Genomic DNA, 22802 nt, shown 5'->3' with positions numbered 1-22802 from the left:
GCATTCATGGATACTGCACTCTGGAAATTGAAGACTGCAGACCAAGAAGAGATCACGTTGGGCATCAACAATACAATCTTCTTTACCCAGACACCGACCTCTACATAAGGAAAAACTTTTTTGAAAGGGAAGGTGGTTCATTCAGCTCTTACTCTCTGTTATTTGACCCATTAAACAACAATCCTGAATAAAAGGAAACTATTAAGCAGTGTGAAACCCCTTTATTTTACGTGCTTCTGGTGTTTCTATTCAGAGCAGATTACCATGCTGAAACTAGGCTAAACCTATAATCATTACTCTAGTTGTTCAGCTAATGGATTATAGAAGAGGACCTAAACAAAACCAGAGAGGAAGGATGGTACAGTAATCAAAACAGTGGCATAAGGTTCAGCAGAACTACATTCAATTCCCTGGCTCCACCACAGACTGAGAGAGAAATTGGGCAAATAATTTAGTCCCTCTCTCCATCAGTTTACTTCTGTGAAAGAGTGATAATACCTCACTGGTATCTTGGGGTGAGGACAAACACATTGTTTGACTCTCAGGTAGTGACAAAAGTGCCTGTAAAAATCCCCTCTATACTCTTATAGCCTGATTCGCGCCTTTTACATCAGTATAACTCCACTTAGGTTAGCGCTGTTACTACTGATTTACACCAGTCTAAGTGAAATCAGAAAAGGAACTAGAAAATGAGCATAGTTTAAATATTATAGGTGAGGCAAAAAGTAAGCCACTGTACTGTTTATAAACCTTTAGACCAGTAATCACCAGCCAGTAGATTGGGATATTCTGATAGATCTTGGACTTCTGACAGGTGATCCTGACTGGTTTGGCCAGGGAGCTATCAAGTGCTAGCACTTCAGTTGCCCCTCCACCCACTGTCATGATACTCCTGCCCTCTGCCGTAGAGCTACCATCCTGGGGAGCTTCCTGCTTGCTGTGCAGGCTGAGGGAGGGAGAAGAGGTAGAGCACTGATGTCAGGGTGTCCCTCCTTCCCCACTACTATACCCTATCTCCACACAGAGAGAAGGGGATGAAGGGAGGTCGGCAATGCAAATCTCAGTTACTCACACATTGTGTGTGTGTCTGTCATTCTCACATACACACACTATCCTTCATTCTCAGCTCCAGACCCATCGCATACATGGGGGCTACGTCTACACTGTGCAAGAACTCTTTTGAGGAAGAGTTCTTGCACAAAAACTCTTCCAGAAGAGAGCATCTACACTGGCCTCTTGCGCAAGAACAGTTGTGCAAGTGGGCTAATTCCTGAGTGGGAGCATCATAGTACTTGCGCAAGAAGCCCTGATTTTATACAGTAGAACGTCATTTTACTTGCACAAGAACATACGTCCGGCGTAGACAGGCAGTAAGTTTTTGCGCAAGAGCGACTGCTTTGGCGCAAGATCGCGCCAGCGCAGACACAGCCGGGGGGTTGTTGTTACTTCTGTTACTGCTTGCAAAGGGTGTTATTTTATTTTTTACTAGTCTGTGAATTTCATCATTTTCATTTCTCTGACACTTAAATATAATTCTTTGAGTAGTAAGTTCTAAAATGCCTAACCTGTCATGGCTGGACTAATTATCCCAATGGTAATTGCTGCTCCTGGAAGTGGCTGGTATGTCCCTGCAGTCCCTGAGAAAGGCGGAGCAGGGTCTCCGCTTGCTGTCCTTGTCTGCAGATACCACTCCTGCAGCTCCCATTGATCAGTAAGGGGGAACTGTGACCAGTAACAGTGGTGTAGATGATGGGCAGCACATGGCACCATGGAGCCATTGCTGCACATGCCAGCTGCTTTCAGGAGTGGTGCAGGGCCAGGGCAGGAGTAAGCTTGCCTTATAACCCCACTGCTCCACCAGCTGAAAGCAGTCTCAGTTAAACGGTGACCAGCCAGAGCCTGCTCCCTAATCCCTGTCCAAGCCCTGAACCTACTCCTACACCCAGCCTCCTGCCCCAGATGATATGTGTCCCCTGGCACCCAAACTCCTTCCCAGAGCTTACACCCTGAAACTCCTCCTGGATCTCAATCCTCTACCCTGGGCTAAGCCCAGAGCCCCTTCTACAATGCAAACTCCTTGGACCAAGACCAGAGCCTGAACCACAATGAATTACCCCAGCCTGGTGAAAGTGAGTTAGGATGGGGGAGGAAGGGAGATGGAGTGAACAGGGTGAGGCATCAGAGAAGGGGTGGAACAGGGGCAGGACTCAAAGAAAGGGTGGGAAGGAAGTGGGGCCAGGTTATTTGGGTTTGAGGTGGATCTTACATTGCAAAAAGTGATCTTGTGGTAAAAAAAAGATTGGAGACCACTGCTTTAGAGCCTTAGGGTTGAGTATATTCAGTCTCATTTCTAAGATACGTTTCCTCAGATCCCATGTCTTTTTTCTTCTCCAGTAGCATGTCTCTCTCCATGCTTGCTCCTTCCCAGCTCCCCTATACTTTCATCTACAGCAAGAGGCAGAAGGTGGCACTTGCTTCCCAGGTTAGAGAGACATGTGATCTCTGCCCATCTAAATTCACCTCTCAGGCTGCCTGTCTACATGCAACATCTCCAGTCTCCTTCCCAAAGTTCTAATGCTGTACACACCTCCTGTTAGCTCCGAGGAGAGAACACACAAGACCAAGTAGCAGAGGGAAGACTGGTAGTTTCCTTTAGGGGTAAGATTAAATGGGTAAAAATGTTGATGAAATACAATTGTCCAGTGGCCACAAAATTTGTCCTCCAAGCACGGTACCAATATAGGCCCAAACTTTAGGATATGGGGTACATTTACACTGAATAACTATTTCGGGATACCGGAGGTATCCCAAAATAGCTACCCTGTATCTACAGAAGTTGCCCATTATTTCAAAATATTTTTTGAAATAACGAGCACACTATTTTGGCATCCCACTAAACCTCCATGCACAAAGGTTAAGGGATGGCTCGAAATAGCGCATTATTTTGAAATTTGGTGCTGCGTAGATGTGCCAATTTCAAAATAGATTCAAAATAAGATACGCAATTTGCATAGCATATATTGAGTATCTTATTTCGAGTTTAGTTTCGAGTTTGAGTAAACACACCCTTGGAGAAGAAGGGGAGGGAGCTGAAGATTATAGAACTTTTAATATTAGAAAGACAATATATTAAAAATTGAGGGCCTCAGCTGATTTAAATTGGTATATTTCAATTGACTTCAATAGACCTATGTCATTCTGCACCATACAGATTTCTTTACTCATCTTCCACCTTAGATAACTGAAATGGAAAAATCATAAATTTTATATTTCCTTTTTCCATTTTTGCACTTCAGTCAACCAGGGCAATAAAAGTAGGCTTTTTTCTTTCAGTAATAGCCCGTTACATTTCCTGCTTTTCAGGTATTATCACAATTCCACTGCACACTTTTATTAATCTCATTTATCTTCATTTGCAGAAAGATTACAGAATTATTTACATTAGAAAGACATTATTCATCATTCTCTGCAGTGGGGTATTTAACCTCTCCTCCCTGGAAAAAAACAACACAAAAAAAAAAAAACCCAACCTATCCTGTTTTTTTTTTTAATTCATGAAAACTTTTGTTCATGAATTTTATACAGATGAATGAAAAAGGGAATTTTAGAGGACTAGACTACTTAAAAGTGCCCTTTTTCTAGAAATATTGTCATGGCTTATATCAAACTTTCAAAACCTTAACCAATGCATTATTAAGGTATTCCCAATCCATGAGAACGGGAGTGACACTGACTAAGAAATGATCAGATTAGTTTAACCATCCAAAATAAGAGCACTGCAAAATAATAAACAAACATCCTATTTAAGAAAGCACATCATAGGCTTGAGGGTTGGAAGGTTTTAATTATGTACATTTTAATTCTGTAAGAACTTATCACTAAACACAGCAAATTAAAAAAAAATTTGAGATCAGATACTCAGCTCAAGCTGTGCTTGGCCAAAGATCAGAAAGGGATAGAAATTGCACATAAGTGGTGTTGCAGTCCCCTTATGCTTGACTAACAGCCCTGGGCTGATCAGGACAAGCAGGACCAACCTGAAGACTGCTACACACTATGCCCACTTCCAACTGACCTCAGGGAACATTCCAGAACCTAAGTATCACTTTGAGATTGGAGGCATATCCAGGGCTTCCTTTTCCCCAGACATATTCCTTGCCCACAGAACTCTGGAGGGATGTTGGCACCTCTGTAGCATTCAATGATTGCCCTACATGTGAGGAAAATCTTCCATTGACCATGTCTGCAAGCTTTAAGACAACTTTGAACTGAGACACCATTGTAAATCAAGATTAACTCCATTAGATCATGTGCTCTTTGGTGCAGGGACTGTGAGTGAGTCCTGTACCCAATGAAGTCAATGGGGATATTGCTGTTAACATCCCTGGGGCATAGATTCAACCCTATTTCTTCCAGAATCTGCATGGAAAGTGAAACTGGAGATTCCCATAATAGATAATAATGGAAGTTAGCAGAATTACTCAGATGTGAAACCAGTGTAAGAAGAGAATCAGATTCACAGAAGACATGGACAGAAATAAACTATTTAACATATCTGGCCACAGACTTCTAATCATGTATTGATTTAGAAGAAACCTATCCCAGTAATACACTTGGAAATCAGTGTTTAAAATAAACAGTGGAGATATATAGGGGAACATGAGAGTTGGGAAGAGGATTGAATCTCTGGCTAATGTGGCAAAATACCAATATAATTTGAACAACTGCAACAAACACACCCACCACCTGCTAGTCACATATTTCTGGAGTTACCTACCACTTAACTATATAAAGGCAACTGGATAATCAACTTCAATGAATTCATTGTATATTAAAAATAGTTACATGTAGCAAGCATCGAAACTTCCAATTTACTAATTTCATAAGTCTCAAAACATCACAATATTCATCAAAGAGGAGAATTTGACATTCTTAAGTAAAAAACTGGCAAGAGCAAACAGAAAATGCTAAGAGACACCCCAATCCAAAGTGACTAAACTACTCATGCATAAATGGACTCCACAAATTAGGACTAATTCTCATTGATTTGTTCAGATGATGTGTTAAAAAAAAAAAAGAGAGAGAGACAAAGAGAGAGAGAGAAAAAAGCAGTAATGTGGTTATACTATGAGAACAAATTATGGCATCAACATAGCACATAAGACATACACATAATTAAACCTACTAGTATAATTCTCATCCTTCCATCTAAAAATGTGTAATTGTCTATACTTGTAAACTTGCTAAAAATATTACAATATATTTTACCTACTATATAATTTACCCACCTACAGCATGTATTAGTTACCTATGTAGTTACTATGCAAACTCCTCTCTGGATGATGCAGAGTTTTGGGAAAGTATTTCCAAAGGTATCAGTGAAAAAGTTGTAATCTGTTTCACAATGTTATCATGAAAGAGAGAGAGATAATTGAATGAATCTTTACCGTGTGTTTATATCCCAAACATGTTGTGTTCCTGAGTAACACTCACAGAACAGATTTACACCAACACCAGTCAGACATGGCACATGGACTATTAAGAACTACCTTTTCCAACTGGCCCTTCCCAAGCATGCATCAGAAAGCACATGGACAATGGAGGCCCACTGACTCAGCAAGGCATGGACAACATTGTGGCAGGATCTCCCCAGGATACAACCTGGGACCATGAGACTACTGTGCTTCCTTAACTCTCTCCAGCCTGGGTTGTCTCTCACAATGCATTGCTAGTAACCAAGAGCAACCCTCTAGGCACTGCTATTACTCTGCACAATCGTATGTGTAGACCCCACACCCAGATTGCATGAAAGCTCCCAGAGCCACTCATGAATCACAGATACAGGCACCACCTGTATTCTCCCAGCACAGGAATAAACTAATTTATTAATTGGTTCACCACTTCAACAATGGAAAGTATGCGTATACCAGCTTTGTAAAATCTTAGCAGATCTGCCACATATTTCATACAAACTCATTGATAAAGATAAACAGTAAAAAGCTTATGGACTACAAAAACAGATTTTAGGTGATATTAAGTGATATGCAAAAAGAGTAGCTAACAAAAGAAAAGAAAATATAAATACGCAATCTAAAATCGAAACCCTATCAGACTCGGCAACAACTAGATCAAACAGTTTCTCACCCCCACTGGATATTGCAGTCCATAGTACACAGAATTCATCCTTGATATCTGAGCCAGTTCCCTCTATTAGGCCATGTCTACACTACGCGAAAGATCAACGCTGCCACAGTCGATCTTCCAGGATTTGATTTAGCGGGTCTAGTGAAGACCCAATAATTCAATTTGATAGGACACTCCCCTCCTCCCATCAGTGCTGGTACTCCTGATCCTCATGAGGAATAAAGGAAGCTGATGGGAGCATTTGCTCCCATTAACCTCCTGCTATGTGGACAGTGATTTAAGATACACCGACTCCATCTATGTAATTAACGCAGCTGGAGTTGCATACCTGAAGTCAACCTTTCCCTTCAGTGTAGACCAGGCCTGGGGGATTTCAAAGTGTGCTTTTGTTTGCAGCATGGTAGGTCAAGAGAAAGATCAAACATGGGCTCCTCTGTTTGGTTTTTATACTCTCAGTTTATGTGCAGCAATTCCCCTGCTGTGGCCTCATGCAGGTGAGTCACAGCACAGTAGCTCCTTTGCTGGAAAATGGCCATTGACATCTGACCAGGGTGTTAGTTACTTCCCTTAATGTTGTTTCTGGGAAGCTAACATCTGTCTGATTCCCTGGCTTACAGCATGTTTCAGTTACCGCCATACAACATATTCACATAATTTAATGTGCATTGATGATTTACATAAATAGGTAGAGAAAAGACTTTCAGCATACCATTACCTTTGCCCTGATACTTTACAAGGTATGCTTTATATGTAAGCTCACAATGATATAATAATGAAATATATGGGGGTGGCAAGACGCTCCCCAGAGAGTCACAAACATTCAATCCCTGACTCCATGTTTATGATAGTTACTTTCCATGCACATAGACTGAGGATATAAATGGAGACTGTGTGATCATCCCCTTGCCTCTTTCCTATGGAGGATTGCCTCCTATCTAATTGTACAAAATCAAACACCCTTGCCCTACCCCTTTTCTGAGACCATCTCCCCCACCCTCCCTCACTTTCACCAGGCTGGGTTAGGAGATTGGGAAGTGGGAGGGGGTGCAGGCTCTGCGCTGGGACCAAGGGGTTTGGAGTGTAGATCAGGGCTCTGGGCTGAGTCAGGTGCAGAAGGTTGGGGTCAGTGTTCCCTCTATTTTTTTCCATTCACGTGCAGAATAATTGTTGTTATATGCACCAAGGCACGTGTGGATGTGCAGCACCAGTAGAAACACATGTTGTCGGCTATGGGCACTCTGCTAATCAGATGGGCAGCATTTGAATCTCCCCAAGTGGTCATGCAAGTGCTCAACTTGCAGGGAACACTGGTTGGGCTGTGGGAGAGGGTGAGGAGTGTGGGCTCTGGGAGGGAGTTTGAGTGCAGGGGTGGGGCCAAGGATGGAGCAGAAGGTTGAGTGCAGGAGGTGTACGGGATGAAGGCTCTAGCAAGACAGAACTTACCTCAGTTAGCTCCTGGAAGCAATTGGTATGTCCAATGCCAAAGCTCAAGGGTGGCCAGGCAGCTCTGAATGCTGCCTTTGCCTGAAAGCAACATCCCCCATACATTGATAGGGATTCCCTATCAATGGGAGTCATGGAGTCAGTGCTTAGGGTGTGGGTAGCACGCAGAGGCTCCTTGTTTGCCCTTCACATAGGAGGTAGGGGAACAAGCCAGTTGCTTCTGGAAGCTGCATGGAGCTAGAGCAGAGCACTGCTGCACAACCAACTGGATGTTTCGTGGCCTTTTAAAGTCTCCCAGATTGGTTCCAATTCCAGGAGACTCCTGGCTAACCCAGGAGAATTGGCAACTCTATTCCACATCTCTGAATTATGATTTCTAACAAAAGGCAACTTTGAACAATCAACTGACAACTCTGACTTTTGGGTGATCCAAAGAAACTACACGATTTATCATCACTGCTCTTATCCTTATCTACAGCTTTTGAAAACAACTGTAATGTATGGTATATGATTCATTTTAACCATTTAATAACTCTTATTATGTTACAAAACTTTTAGTTTATAAAAGGATTAAGTACCAGTGTTGTCTTGGGGTGAGATCCTGAAGTACATATTGATTGGGATGAGTTTCTGGTTCTTTGGAGCGGGAAAAACCTCATATGTGGTTTCTGGTTTTAAATATTAATTTATCGCATAAACCTAGTTTGCCTGGGTAGTACATGAAGGAGACTGCCTGTAGCTTAATAATAATTAGTACTTTGAAAGCACACATTTTTAACTGAAGGGGTGAAATCTTATGATAGATGGCAACCATAACTGGTGGTATAAACTCAGACCGACACCATTCTGGGAGATTTTATTTTCTCCAATATAACGTAATGTCATTTTCTTAAAACATCCTATTAAATCTCCAATATTACTTTCAACATTCACCAAGAGATTGATAATAATTCTGGGAGTGTTGGCAACCTTACCACCGGTCTTTAAGGGTACCAGAGGGTTTCAACAAAAATACCAGACACACTTGACATTACATCACAATCTACATTACATCTTACAGCCTCTTCCCAACTTACCAACCGGTTATGGACCAAGCAATTGGTCATAACTCGGTTCGTTCATAAGTCAGACCCCATAGAGTTACACGTGACCGCGTTGTTCGTAAGTGCGGATCGCATTCGTAACTCGGGGTCCACCATTTACAACAGCTTTGGTCATAACTGCGAACGGTCGACTTACGACCGTTCGCAATTCGGGGACCGGCTGTATTTAGAAAATACTGGACATAATTTGTTATCCCAAACAGAAAACTCAAGCACTGGACTGTCCAGTTCAAAACTGGACACTTGGCAACCCTACTTGTCTGGAGTAAATGCCAGTCTGGCATGAGATTGTCATACTTCCTGGTAGAAGAGCGCCAAACTATTTAACAGGCACAGCTCTGTGCAAAAAGTGTCTGTACTTACTTCACCTATTCATCTAGGTTTTTTTTTTTTTTTCAATTTAAAGGTTATAATAAAGAACTGCTGGGACTACATACTTTTGACATAAGCTGTAAGAAATGTCCCACTTCTCCAATATTACTTTTTTCCCACTCAGCCTAGGAGCTGCAAATCATAAAAGCAGTACTGGCCATTTCATTCATCATCAATGCACAGAGAAACTATTACATCTAAATGCATCAGAGGTGACAGGCCATGGAGCAGTACTATGCATGAGTATTTCCAACTTCCAAAAATGTTCTTATTTACCAAAACAGGGGCACATTAAGGCTATGTTAATGTGCATCCAAAACGGAAATGGTCCCACAAACAATTGCCTCATCTCTGTGTGGACATATCTTGCCTACATTAGGAATACCCTTCATAGCTCCTGCTGTAGAAAGTTTGAAAACAGCTTCTGCACAGGTTGTGGAGGAGCCAGAATTTGCTCATCCAGTCTGTGATGCTTTTAGTGGTTGCAAAGTTTTCTAGTGCACCTCTTCATACATCAACCAACCATGATTTGGTACTGAGTGTGTATATAATTTTCTCTTTACTTTACATTATGGAGATAAATGACTTGGATCTCCAAACAACTATTTAAACACAACTGGAGTTTACACACAAATTGGGTATAAAAATACTACCACCACCACAATCATTCTCCTTGTTTACAAAGTGTTAGTATTATGTGACCTCTTTGCCAGCACTGCAGCTGAAGTTCTGCAAGTGACATATGAAATGACCAGTTTCTGCACAGTACACAGAAAGAATACCAGCTCAGAGCATGATTGTCTTGTTACTTAAACCCCACGAGAATTGTACTGAAATCAACAGACTCTGTCAAATGAGTGTAACAGCAGAATCATATATGCAGTATTGTGATTATGGTAATATTTAGTATTCAGAAAGCCTATCAAGTCCAGAACAAAAAGGAGGAAAAGAAAAATACACAAAATATTGAATTTGTTTGTATTTATTTGTATTTTGTTCCCTTTCTGAAAACATCTCTGAAGGCATCTGGAACTTCTGAGATAATCCAACTATTTAAATAACCACGGAAATCTACTTGCATGATGCTAAAAAAAATAAAAAAAAATAGAAGATTCTGTCAAGGAACAGACAGAACATTTTTGTGACATTTTGAAAGATTTGTAGTTACTTCTCCATCTGATATTAGGACACAATGTGGACAACAGATAATCTGAAATGAAGGAAAGACATTGCAATGAAGTCAGAAATAAAGAAAAATCTTCCTTGTTGCCGCTGGCTTTTTCAGAATGAGGTTTCCAGTTTTGTAGAAAAATGTTAACAAGTTGGTTACATGGTGAACAGAGCTGTTGGATTAAATTAATTTATACAGAACTCACAGTACGTAACAAAACATGCTATTCTGGTGACTTTAACCATGAGAATCTGAATTGTAAAATGAAGCTCTGGAAGTTGTGGCGCACATGAAACAAAACTAATGGAAAACTCAGCCCAAAGCTGGTGAATCAAAAGTGACATTTTGCACAGGAAAAATTCTGGAAAGTCATCAAGAAATCACTTGTCAAAGGAAATGATTAGTGTCTACACGGCGCCAAACTATAGATTATGGAGGTGTGAATTACAGTTCAAACTGATTTATTGCACTGTAACTGTTCCACCTTGATTTCTTGAAGTCAATTTACAAAATACCAAGATATGCTATTTTTAAAATGTCTGGATTTGGATGGGGTTGGAGTTATGAAAACCACTGTGCTATCCAGCTCCTTGGACAAGAACTACTACTGGATTGAAAAGAAATTTCAAACTTCGGGTGTCCTACGAAGACAGATGTGTTCTAACCAAATTCCATTTGAGAACATATGCCCCAACTGCTCTAGGGATGGTTGAGACAGAGTTGTAATCTAAACCTAGATCATATTTTTGTGACTGGTCCCCGTCTCCATGGTGTACCAAACTAGAATTCGACTCAAGATGCACTCAAGCAATGAGTCTCATCTCTTGAGGAGTCATAAAAAAGAAAAAAGTTTACCATAAATAATTCCTACATGGCTACTAACGAGCCAGATGGCAATTACATCATTTCCTGACCTGCCTCTGTTTAACAAACTTACTCATCCAACCAAGGATGAGTAACATTGCATGCAACAGGCAATGGTGGTGCACGGAAGCCAGTGAAATAAGCACTCCAGGAATTGTCCTGTACACCACAAGAAAGCAGGCAAGACACCAGGTTTCATTCGGCCACAACTTTATTAAGTAATTCATCTGGGAACGATCAGGCAATAACAGGTTCACTGAAGATCACCCTTTGTAATGTATGCCAGATGGGGATGGGCTGCCATCAACCACACCATCCTCCACCCCATTACCCTGATCCTAGCATCACCACTGGTACCCCATTTCCCTCCCCCAGTACAGGTTTAAAGAGTAAGGAAGAAGGAGGTTGACTCCTCTCTGTACAGAACAAGGGGAAATGACATTGGGGCTCCCAATCTTCTTCAGGGGATGACTGCCTAATTTTCTTCCAATTCTGATTCATCAGCGAGCCAAACCCCATATAGGATGACTGAGTATCTCTGGTATCTGCAATAGTGCATCAATATACATTTTACAATCTACCATATCCACTGGGTCCCTGTACTCTAGGGGTGTGTCTAGACTACAGGGTTTTGTCCACTTTTGTCGACAAAACTATACCTACATCCACACTGCCTTTGAGTTATGTCGACATAACATCGACAAAACTCAGCAGTTTTGTCGACGTATGTAAACCTCATTCTACGAGGAATAACGCCTTTTATTGACAGAGTTCTGTCGATAGAAGGCATTATTGCATCTACACTGTCCTTTGGATCCACACTGTTATGTCAACAAAGCAGCTTGCTTTGTCGACAAAACTGGCTGTAGTCTAGACGCTCTTTGTTGACAGAAGCTTTGTCGACAGTATCTGTCAACAAAACTTCTGTCGACAAACCCTGTAGTCTAGACATACCCTCGCTGTCATGACCAATTGAGCACTAAGAAAAAATTCCTTCACCGATTCCAAAGGCAACTAGCATAAAGTGCTCAGCAAGACCCCAAAACCTGGTCCAACTCCAATGCCAAGTGATGAGGAACACAGGAGGGCGGCTTTTCTTGCCAGACAGAATGGTACCCACCCTCACTAACAGACATCTGATATATCCTTGTGTCCAATCAGCTTACAGAGCCACAAGGAGGCAAAAAGGAGTGCGCTCCTTGAAGAGTTTTCTTTCCTCTTCAGACCCAAAGTCCCCTAATTCTGAAGTTGTGAGAGAGCAACATACAAATGCTTGTATTGCTGCTGCCTAGCAACATCAAATGTCAGTTCTTGTTCCCCTAGCAAAGCCAGCTAATGGTATCAAAATAATTATGCATGACTTCTCTCCTTTGCACATTAGGTATCAAACAACATTGGTCCCACTCTTAACTATGTATCTTCTGAGTATGTCTGAATGCAAGATGACCTTTATAACAAGGGTGTTAAGAAAAAAAAAACACTTAAGAAAACTTCTGAAGTCTTTCAAGTGCTGCCTTTACATCAAACAACTGCAAATTCAGTAAATACCTGCACTTGGCATAGGGCTCAGAAGGAGGAGGAAGAATCATAGGTGACTATGTAACCTAGCTTCAGGGGGGAGCAGAGTTAGTCTGTACAGGATAAACTTAAAACACAAAAACTTGTCTGGTAGCACTTTATAGACTAACGAAACATGTAGATGGTATGAGTTTTCGTGGGTGCAGCCCACTTCTTCAGATTCCTGGACTTGCTAGTGACTGCTTCAACCCTCCTGCCTCCCCACCAAAAAGCTGGAGCACTCTCAACTACTTTTACTAAAACACTGGCTGGTCATAATGTCAGCTGTAGATGGCTGTGGTGGAGTTAAAACCTCTCTTCTTACACACCCCTCCCCTGCCACCTGAAGAATTCTCTGAAGATGGAAATATCTGTCTGATTGATCAGGGAAGCTTTGTTTCATGATGGGCTATGATCTGACTGATATATTGACAGCAGTGCTTGCTTAGTAATAGGCCCACACAGCTGGAATTCTCTCTCTCTCCAGGGAAGCAAAATACAGGACAATGTAGCACTTTAAAGACTAACAAGATGGTTTATTAGATGATGAGCTTTCGTGGGCCAGACCCACTTCCTCAGATCAAATAGTGGAAGAAAATAGTCACAACCATATATACCAAAGGATACAATTAAAAAAAATGAACACATATGAAAAGGACAAATCACATTTCAGAACAGGAGGGGGATGGGGGGGGAAGGAAGGAAGGTAAGTGTCTGTGAATTGATGATATTAGAGGTGGGGAGAGTGGGATGTTTGTGAGTTAATGGTATTAGAGGTGATAACTGGGGAAGCTATCTTGGTAATGGGTAAGATAGTTTGAGTGTTTGTTCATTCCTTGTTGGAGAGTGTCAAATTATTCTGTTCTGAAATGTGATTTGTCCTTTTCATATGTGTTCATTTTTTTTAATTGTATCCTTTGGTATATATGGTTGTGACTATTTTCTTCCACTATTTGATCTGAGGAAGTGGGTCTGGCCCACGAAAGCTCATCATCTAATAAACCATCTTGTTAGTCTTTAAAGTGCTACATTGTCCTGCATTTTGCTTCAGCTACCCCAGACTAACACGGCTACATTTCTCTCTCTCTCCAGGGAAGTATGATTATGCATAAAGTTGCCAACTTTAGTAAAACCAACACAATGCTTGTTTTTTCGCAGACCATCACAACTGATTATATTCTGGTTTCTAGCTATCTGATAAAAGCACTGGCAGCAGGAGTAAGATTTTTTTCCCCTCCTTCTGTGAAATTGTGAAAAAATCTCAATTTAAACCAGATGGTGCTGGACACTAAACAATCACACAGGATTCAAAGCCAAAAGTTTGCCTATTCATTACCGTATTCTGCCATGTTTTAAACATAAAATGAATAGATCACAGGACCTAGGAAACTGTTCAATGCACAGTATTTGTAACAAATAAAATATGTCTGTTAGTATTTATAATTCTTGGTATATACTATATATCACACTGCCTGAGCACAAAAAGAAGCCAAATTTCAGAAGTTAATGTCTTGGATCCTTCCAAAAATTTGTAAAAAAAATTGGAGACTGAGGACTAAGTAGCATAACTGAAAATAATTTTGTTTACATTCCAAAGGCCTGTCCAGTGCCAAATAAATGAGCATGTGAAACCAAACATCTTTGTTTTACTCTAGGTCTATAAGATGACAGCCAATTGTAGCTATTTCTATTTAACATACGCCTTAGAAATGAAAAAAGACCAATGCAGCTGGACTAGGCAATGGTTTGCCAAATTTCCATTTGATATGGATTAATCTGCTCAGAGATGTGATTTCTTTATCCTAATGGCCAAGAGGTAGTTTTATTCTGTTAATTAAATTAAATCAGATCAAAATCAAATCAGTTAAAACAGAGAGGTTCTGGGATTTTATTCTGTCAGGTATTCACTGTGTTCCCTGGTAAGCTAAATGCTGAAAATTAATGGGGATTGTGACTTTTGTTAGCTTTCAGTATCTCCCAGAACTTGATCACCACATCACAAGATAAGAGAATCTAAATGGAAAAGATAAATGAATTCAAAGATATAGAGCTGCTTCTGATCCCCTTGACACTGAATCTATACCAGATTAGCAACACTTTTCGATGGAAACCCTCCTGATCTACCCCAATACATCTACAAATGGGATCAGAATCAGGTCCTAATTTGTTTTAGGTTGATTTATAATGTATTGTAGGACGACAAAATCAGCAAGAGAAGACTCTATACTGAGGTATGTTTATATGTAAAATGCTGTAATGTTAAGTGAATCCAATTTAAAATGGAGAAATAATAAAAACATTGCCATAAAATATGATATTGAAAGGAAAAAAGGTCAGGAAAATAAAACAAACAGTGTCCAATCCTCCTTGAGTACTTCAGGACAGAGCTGCATAACCAAAGTATGTATGCAGGAAATCATTGTTTGGTAATTGGTGACACAAAAACTCACAGGTTTTATTAGTGTCTGAAATTTGAAGCAGCAATGCCAGTATGGAAGAAATATTTCTTTTAAGAATTTTTGAACTCTAGCATATATTTGGAAAATTGTCTACAGCTACCTAAAAAAGGAATGAAATGTATAAAGTAAAAGGTATTTACTTCTATCACAAATCCATCTTCTTTTTAGACTATGCTTCCTAAACATATGCAGTAAAAGTTTGCAATTAATTGGCATCTTTCCCTCATTTTTTTAAATAGGACCATAAAAAAAATTAAAAGAGACCTTTTGAAACAGCTCTGGTTCATCCCCTTCCATTGAAGGATTGTCCCCTTTGGTAAATTCTGTAATTCTTCCAGTAGTTCATTTTCAACTTATTGTTACAATGGGGCTTTCTATTTGCAAAATCCCTACACTAATTCTAATCTCACTTACTACTGGTTTCACGTCAGTGTAACTACATCAAAGTTATTGGTAGTAAGTTGAGGGCAATCAAAATCACTTCCCTGTTATTTCAGGCCTTCTCCAAACTAGAAAAGTAAAAGGATTTAACAAAATCAGTTTAAAAATCCATTTAGCTAAACTAATCCAATCTCCAAATATAGACATATTAAGCCTTGCTCATTTTGAATTAGCTTAGATTAGTAGGGGTTTGCAGGAGTTTAAATTGAATACATTCTTAAATCAATTTAGTTAAACTGGGCCATTTTTCTATTAATGACAAGGTATTGGCATATAGAGTTAGGTGAGGAGGTTCTCAATTTTTTTCATAGCATGGACCACTTCTCAATACAAGGATTGTCTTGTGGACCACATCCACTCTCAGCCTTATTATAATTGCATTTATTATTATCCTGTGCAAAACACTAGGAGTTGGGAGAGGCTACAGTGGTTAGCACAAGAGATTCTGAATTACACCTGGAACTTTGAAGAAACGTGCATCTTTTGGGGGGGAAATTGTCAAGTCCCCTTGAAAAAGTACTAGAATTACATTTGCAGAACATTTTTGTGGTAAAAACAAATAATTACATGAAAAAAATATTAGGAAAAAAGTGTAATATAGTTTGACTGTTTATTCAAATGCAATTTAGCAGCTGCAAAGTAGAAGAGCCAGAACCCTGGGACCAGTCAGCTCTGCACAGATCACCCACAAGTGCTTTGCAGACCAATTTGAAAACATCCAATTTGTGTTGCCATATTTATTAAAACTGTACTATCTCAAGCCATTTATTTAAAACAATGGCATATCTGCTGAGGAGAGCAGGCTAGTATTTTTTTAATTGTGATTTAATATCACATATTTATACAGCGCATGAAGCTGACAGACCCAGGGTTATCGACAGGTGGGACTGAACCTGGGACTTCATGAGCTAAAGCCATGTGCCTCCACCATGTGAGCTAAAAATCAAGTCACTTTCAGTTAAGGCTATGGAACAAACTTCACTCTCCCTTTTTTTGCGGGGGCGGGGGTTCTTAGTGCTTCTGGCTACAAGTGTATTCAAACATATCCTCCTCTCAATGATGAATAATTCTCTCACTTCTTTTGCAGGATTGGTAAGTAAAATTCAAATCTTGACACTAAAGGTGGTAGCAGAATTTGAATTTAATACTGATTTAAAGCCCAATTAAATTCCACAGTGATTAACTTGCTCGATTAATTACCCTATATTTTCATCCAAAACTCTCTTATGATGCTAAGTGCATAGTAGTCATTAAATGTATTGTGGTCTGAAAAATAATGCATTGACTATAAGAAACTTTAACACAATTCAACAAGATCACAAAAATCCATTCCGGCACTTTCCACGCCTGAAATAATGTTACCTCAAATGAATTATATTAGCACTTGCCTTACCTGACATTAAAGTGTTAGTTCTGTTATATTCTAGGTAATTAATTCCAAAATAGATTGCTTGACTGGCTTCTAATTAATCTGTAATTTGATGCTCAGCAGAGATGATGTGGAATATGTTTCTTTTTCTAAAAGGAAAATTATTGTTCCAGCAAACTTGCAGGAGAAAAACAGTGAACAATTCAAACAGTGAGCAATTCAATGAGCAATTTGCTAAACAACTATATTTAGCAAAACCACCTGGCACAGAGAGCTATGATTTCTTTCACTGTGATTTGATGTACAAACCATTTCAAATTCTTGTTAGAAATGTATATCAGGACAAACTGATCTAAGGCTTAGAGTACACTTAATTAGGTCAATACAACTATGACATAAAATGGCAGGAAAAAAATAACACCTCTGACCAACATAGCTACGCTAACCTAGCCAACAGTGTCAATGCAGCAATGCTGACAGAAGAATGCATCACACAGAGCTAATATCATTCAGAAAGGCAGTGTTCCTAAAAAATGGAAAAACCTCCTCTATGGAATCAGGATTCATATATCCTTTTGGATTACGTTGGCATAGCTATGCCCATGTAGCAATGCAAAAATAGCTTCTGATGTATAGACAAGGCCCCAGTGAAGTTAAAAAAAAACCTACCAAGAGCAACCTTCAGTTAAACTTAAAGGCTTGACTCCATACAATCCAGTTAACCTTTCTGCCAAAGCTATAGTAACCAATCTACCCATACACCAAAAGGATGATCTTCCATTTTTCTACAAGTAGATTGTTATATATATATGCACTGACCCATCCCATGACTGCCAAGGCCAACCATCATAATTTCAGGAAAAAGCACATTCATCTTGTTCCCTTCTCTGATAATCTATATAAGACACTTGGGCTACGTCTAGATTGCATCTCTTTTTCGTAAAAGGGATGTAAATTAGACGTATCGCAATTGCTAATGAAGTGGGGATTTAAATCTCCCCCGCTTCATTAGCCTAAAAATGGCTGCCGCTTTTTTTCGGCACGAAGCTTTGCCGGAAAAAAGCGGCAGTCTAGACGCGGATCTTTGGGAAAATAAAGCCTTTTCCCAAAGATCCCTTATCCCTTATTTTAAGAGGGATAAGGGATCTTTTGGAAAAGGCTTTATTTTCCGAAAGATCCGCATCTAGACTGCCACTTTTTTCCGACAAAGCTCCATGCCGAAAAAAAGTGGCAGCCATTTTTATGCTAATGAAGCGGGGGAGATTTAAATCCCCGCTTCATTAACAATTGCGATAAGTCTAATTTGCATCCCTTTTACGAAAAAGAGATGCAATCTAGACGCAGCCTTGCATTTGGAAGATGTCAATGGTTAACATAAGAGATGCATGTAGAACCTGAAGAAACATCTGTATACGCATCATTGTCAGGAAAACGGCCACTCCATATGTGCACTGTACTGCAGATAGGGGATGCCTGCTATCTGCCATATAACATCTAGTCAATTCTCCATATGTCACATTTTCTGAAGCTAGAACATTGATATAGGTTGGACCGCTCTAGTCCAGCACCCTTGGGACCGGAGCTGTCCCAGACCAGGGGAGATCAGTGCTCCCCTATTGGCTGCTCTGCTCCCAGGCTCTCCGCTCCCAGCCCTGTTGTTAGCCCTGCTAATGCTGGCTTGGCACAGGTCCCCCATCCTGCTGCCCACACACTGCCCCAAGGTCTCCTGGATTTCCCGGACAGGACAGCCTGGCCACTGCTGACCAACCTTCCACACAGTGTTCCCAGGCTAGAACAACCCAGCTGCTGCCAGCCCCACTGCCACTGGGGGTTCCACAGATGGGATCGCCCTGCCACACCATGCTGCTGCTCGGGTCAGCCCCCCCTGCCTCGAAGAACTCCCTAGGGTTCCCTAGTCCAAGCTGCCCACCTCTGCCCAGCCCTGCTTCAACCATGGGTTCTGCAGCCAGGACTGCCCAATCCAGCCCCACTGCCATCGGAGTACTCTGGTTTCCAAGCCAGGGTTGCCCAGTCGCCACTGTCCCTGCTTCTGGGGTGGGGGTAAGGGGGGGGGGGGGGGGGGCAGGCCGCCTGTTAATGGAAACCCTGCTGCAGCTAGGACTCCTAAGCTGGAGCCAGGATTCCCTGGCAGCCTGGCCCAGCTGACACCATGGGTTCCTTTGCTGTGGGAGGGAGCCCCTCCAGCCACCGCTTGGTCCAGTTGCTGCTGGCCCAGCCAGGGCTCCCCAGGCCTACGTTCCATCAGTTGGCTCCTGCTACCACCTCCGGGGCTCTGTGGTCCAGCAACATCTGTGGCACTGCGAGACCATAGACGTTCCCAGACCAGTATCCCAGATTCGGGCGGTTCAACCTGTAACCATACAAACCTAAAAAGCAACTTATTTACAAAACTCTAACAACATCTCTGATGTGGAAGGTGCAAATTCTCCCTTCTGGCACACAAACGTGCCAGCAGAAAAAGACAGCGAACAGCTGTTTTTGTAACCATTTAATTCACATTCTTTAGATTTTCTCTAAGGCAATGAGATAAATCACCTTGCAGAAGGGAGGCCCACATTGGCACCTCCATAGAAACAGTCAAGAGTCAGCATGAGATGTGCAAAAGTGGTTTTGCTTAAATTAGCTCTGTATGGGGAATCACTCTTGACAGTGTCTGCAAAGGTGGAATAGATATTCTTCTGGCAAAATATACAGTATGTGGTATGAACACTTACCCATAAAGATAGAATTAAATGACATGAGTGCAAGTCTTGGCAGGTGTAAGAAAAATACTGATCTATGTAATATTGAAGGGGCTTGGCTGTATTCGTATTTCCAATCAGTTCAAGAGAGCTTGTCTCATTTGCTGACCTCCCTTGTCCTGCTTTGCTTGACCTCTCTTGATGCATGTTCAGTTCAGTCAGTATAAGCCAGCCACAGGGGAGACCTCCCTGGTCCAGCACCCTCAGCACCTGAGCTGCCCCAAACCATGGAGTTGACCTCCCCTAGTCTGGCAAAGCCCTGCTGCCCCCAGCCCTGCCAGAGCTGGGGTTGCGTTTCCCCCACCATTCTGGGAGTGCCAGTTTTGGGCTACTCTCCCAGCTGCCGGCCCCGCTGCCTCTGGCCATGGCTGGGGCTGTGCTCCTAGGCACCAGCCCCACTGCCTCCAGCCAAGATGGTGATGTGCTCCCAGCCAGGCCTTTGCTCCTAACTGCCAGCCCCAGCTGGGGCTGTAGTCCCTTCTGCACTGGCCATACTGCCGCCGGGCTGCACTCCCCACAGCCAGCCTAGCTCCTGAACCTGGCCAACCAAGGCTCTCTGGTCCAGCAATATCCATGGCCCTGCCAGACCACGCTATTTCTGGACCAGAGATTTCCAGGTTTTAGAGGTTTAGCCTGTACCACATATAAGTCAGCATCATGGAGGAAGAGGATATGGAGGTGCAAAATTCTATTTGCTCACTAATATGCAGATATTGCAGGAGCATGGAGCTCAACTTCCACAGCCATGAGGAAGAGAGAAAACCTCAAACGTTAGCCTCTGTATTGGTGAGCCCACAGCTGCTCTGCTCTCACAGCAACTTCTGTTTGCTCTAAGATGTCACTTATCGCTGTATCCTGCATTATTAATATTGTACATTTCATAATTCATATCTATAGAGCATTTTCTCATTGCAGAGCAGTCCAAAATCTTTATGGGCTATTTTAGTTTAGACCAGAAAGCAACCAAAACAAGGTGGCAAGTTACCTCACACTGAGAGAAGAATGCAAGCTTTATCTGTGTGATAAAATGTTTGACCTTATACTCCCATCAAGTTGACTGTGGTGATAGGAGCAATGTTCATGAATGCATTATGATTCTCACCTTCCAAAATACATTAAAGGCATCACCAAGGACCCTACTTCTATATGCTTCCTCCTAGACATAGCGTAAGCAAAGTAAGGTGTGAGCAAACCTAAGTCCACCAGAACAGCAATACTTTTGGCTACATCTACACTACGAGGGTTTTTTTTTAAAGCAGAAAATATGCTAATGAGACTCATTAGCATAGGTTGTGACATCATTAGCAGCTTTTCCATCATTTCGTTTTGCACAAGGGGTTTTTACGCAAAAAGAAGGAGCGTAGGGGTTTCCTTTTGGCGCAACCACCTGTTTTGCAGAAGATCTGTATGCCTTCTGGGACAGGCATAAGGATCTTGTGCAAAACGGGGCTTTTGCACAAAATGGAAGTGGTTACATGGCTTCGTTTTATGCAAAAACCCCTTGCTCAAAAAGAAACAGCGGAAAAGCTGCTAATGATGTCACAACTTATGCAAATGAGTCCCTCATTAGCATATTTTCTGCCAAAAAAACTTGTGTAAACGTAGCCTTTGTTTCCCCATATGCACAGAAGAGTACAGCTCTGAGTTGTGCTGCTCTGGGGTTGCTATTATTTGACGGAAAATGTTTTATGTAGGCCAGTTCCATACTGAGTGTTATATATTTGATATGTATTTCTAGTGACAAATTGCACTTGTCTGAACTTGAAATTGAGTGTGAGCTGCTGTGCAGTTAAGCTGCTGTGCAGTAACACATTAGTATAGGAGCTGTGGAGGTGCTGTTATCAAAATAGATTCTTCTCCGTATGGATTATACTTCTGACCATTTTTATGATAGTTAGAATTTGTTGATATCATTGGCTACATACAAATCCTACCTTTTTATAAAATCAAATGCAGCATAGCAATAATGAAGACAAATCAGCAGCAAAAAGAGGTAAATACTGCACTGTTATTTTATATTCAAGAATTTATTGTTCTGCCCAAGCTGTCTTCATTTATCCTTGTCCAAGATTATTTCTAGTAGTGAAGGGATTCATTAGGAAGTGCAAATGGGAGTGATGTGCAAAGGTGGCTCCTTTTGTATTCCCTCTCTTTTTTTATACCTCCATTTAAAGTCTGTTGTAAACTAATGTTACGGTCTCAGAGTATATGAGAATTAAAAATTAAATATTTAAATATAGATTTGCAATCAATTGTGCAGCACAAATCTCATTAAACAGAACAGTGTCATTTATGGGACATTAATGATTGTGAAAATGCAGAGAAAATGTTGTGCCTAGCTTTTATGTGCTCTTCAGTATATTAGGTTTATAGCAAATTAAATGAGAGGTCTTGATCCAACACTTAATATACATACAAATTACAGAAGCACAGAAATGTAGGCCTGGGAGGCTATATCTATATAACCAGGTTATTTCAAAATAATAACTCCCAAAATAACTATTTTGAAATAAGTTTATTCCTCTTCACAAGCAGGACTTATTATTTTGAAATAACAAGCCCATTATTTCTAAGTAATAGATTAGTAGTGTGGACGCTCACCTTGTTTTTTTCAAAATAAGGGGAGTTATTTCAAAATAACTCCCCAGTGTAGGCATGCCCAGAAGGACCTCAAGAGGTCATCAAGTTCAGCCTCCTATAGTGAGGTAGGACCTGGTATATCCAGAGCATCACTGACAAATGTTTGTCCAGCCTGTTCTTGAAAACAGTGATGGGATTCCACAATCTCTCCTAGATTATACCACATTTTAACTACCCTCCTAGTTAGAAAGCTTTCCCTAATATCTAACAAATTTCCCTTGCTTCAGATATTTATTACTTTTTGTCCCACCTTTAGTGGACTTGGAGAACAAGTGATCAAAATCCTCTTTATAACAACCATTAACATCTTTTAAGATGACTGAAAGGGGGGGAACCTGATAGCATTCTTTTCTTATGACTAAAGATGCTCAGTTTTTCTACCTTTTCCTCATAGGTCAGATTTTCTAAATAATTTTTGTTTCTCTCATCTTGACTCTCTCCCATTTGTTCTACATCTCTCCTAAAGTGACACACCCT

General features: G+C 41.0%; 1 protein-coding gene across 3 annotated transcripts in view; it reads right to left on the bottom strand.

The window, feature by feature from the left end:
- Positions 1–22802, bottom strand: part of GPM6A (glycoprotein M6A) — a 347633-nt gene that overhangs the window by 67193 nt on the left and 257638 nt on the right. The window lies entirely within an intron of this gene.

This window comes from Pelodiscus sinensis, chromosome 4 (assembly GCF_052426305.1).
Source record: "Pelodiscus sinensis isolate ZL-2025 chromosome 4, ASM5242630v1, whole genome shotgun sequence".
Taxonomy (NCBI): Eukaryota; Metazoa; Chordata; order Testudines; family Trionychidae; genus Pelodiscus; species Pelodiscus sinensis.
Note: the sequence above shows the minus strand (reverse complement) of the source record. Positions and strands in the feature narration are given on the sequence as shown.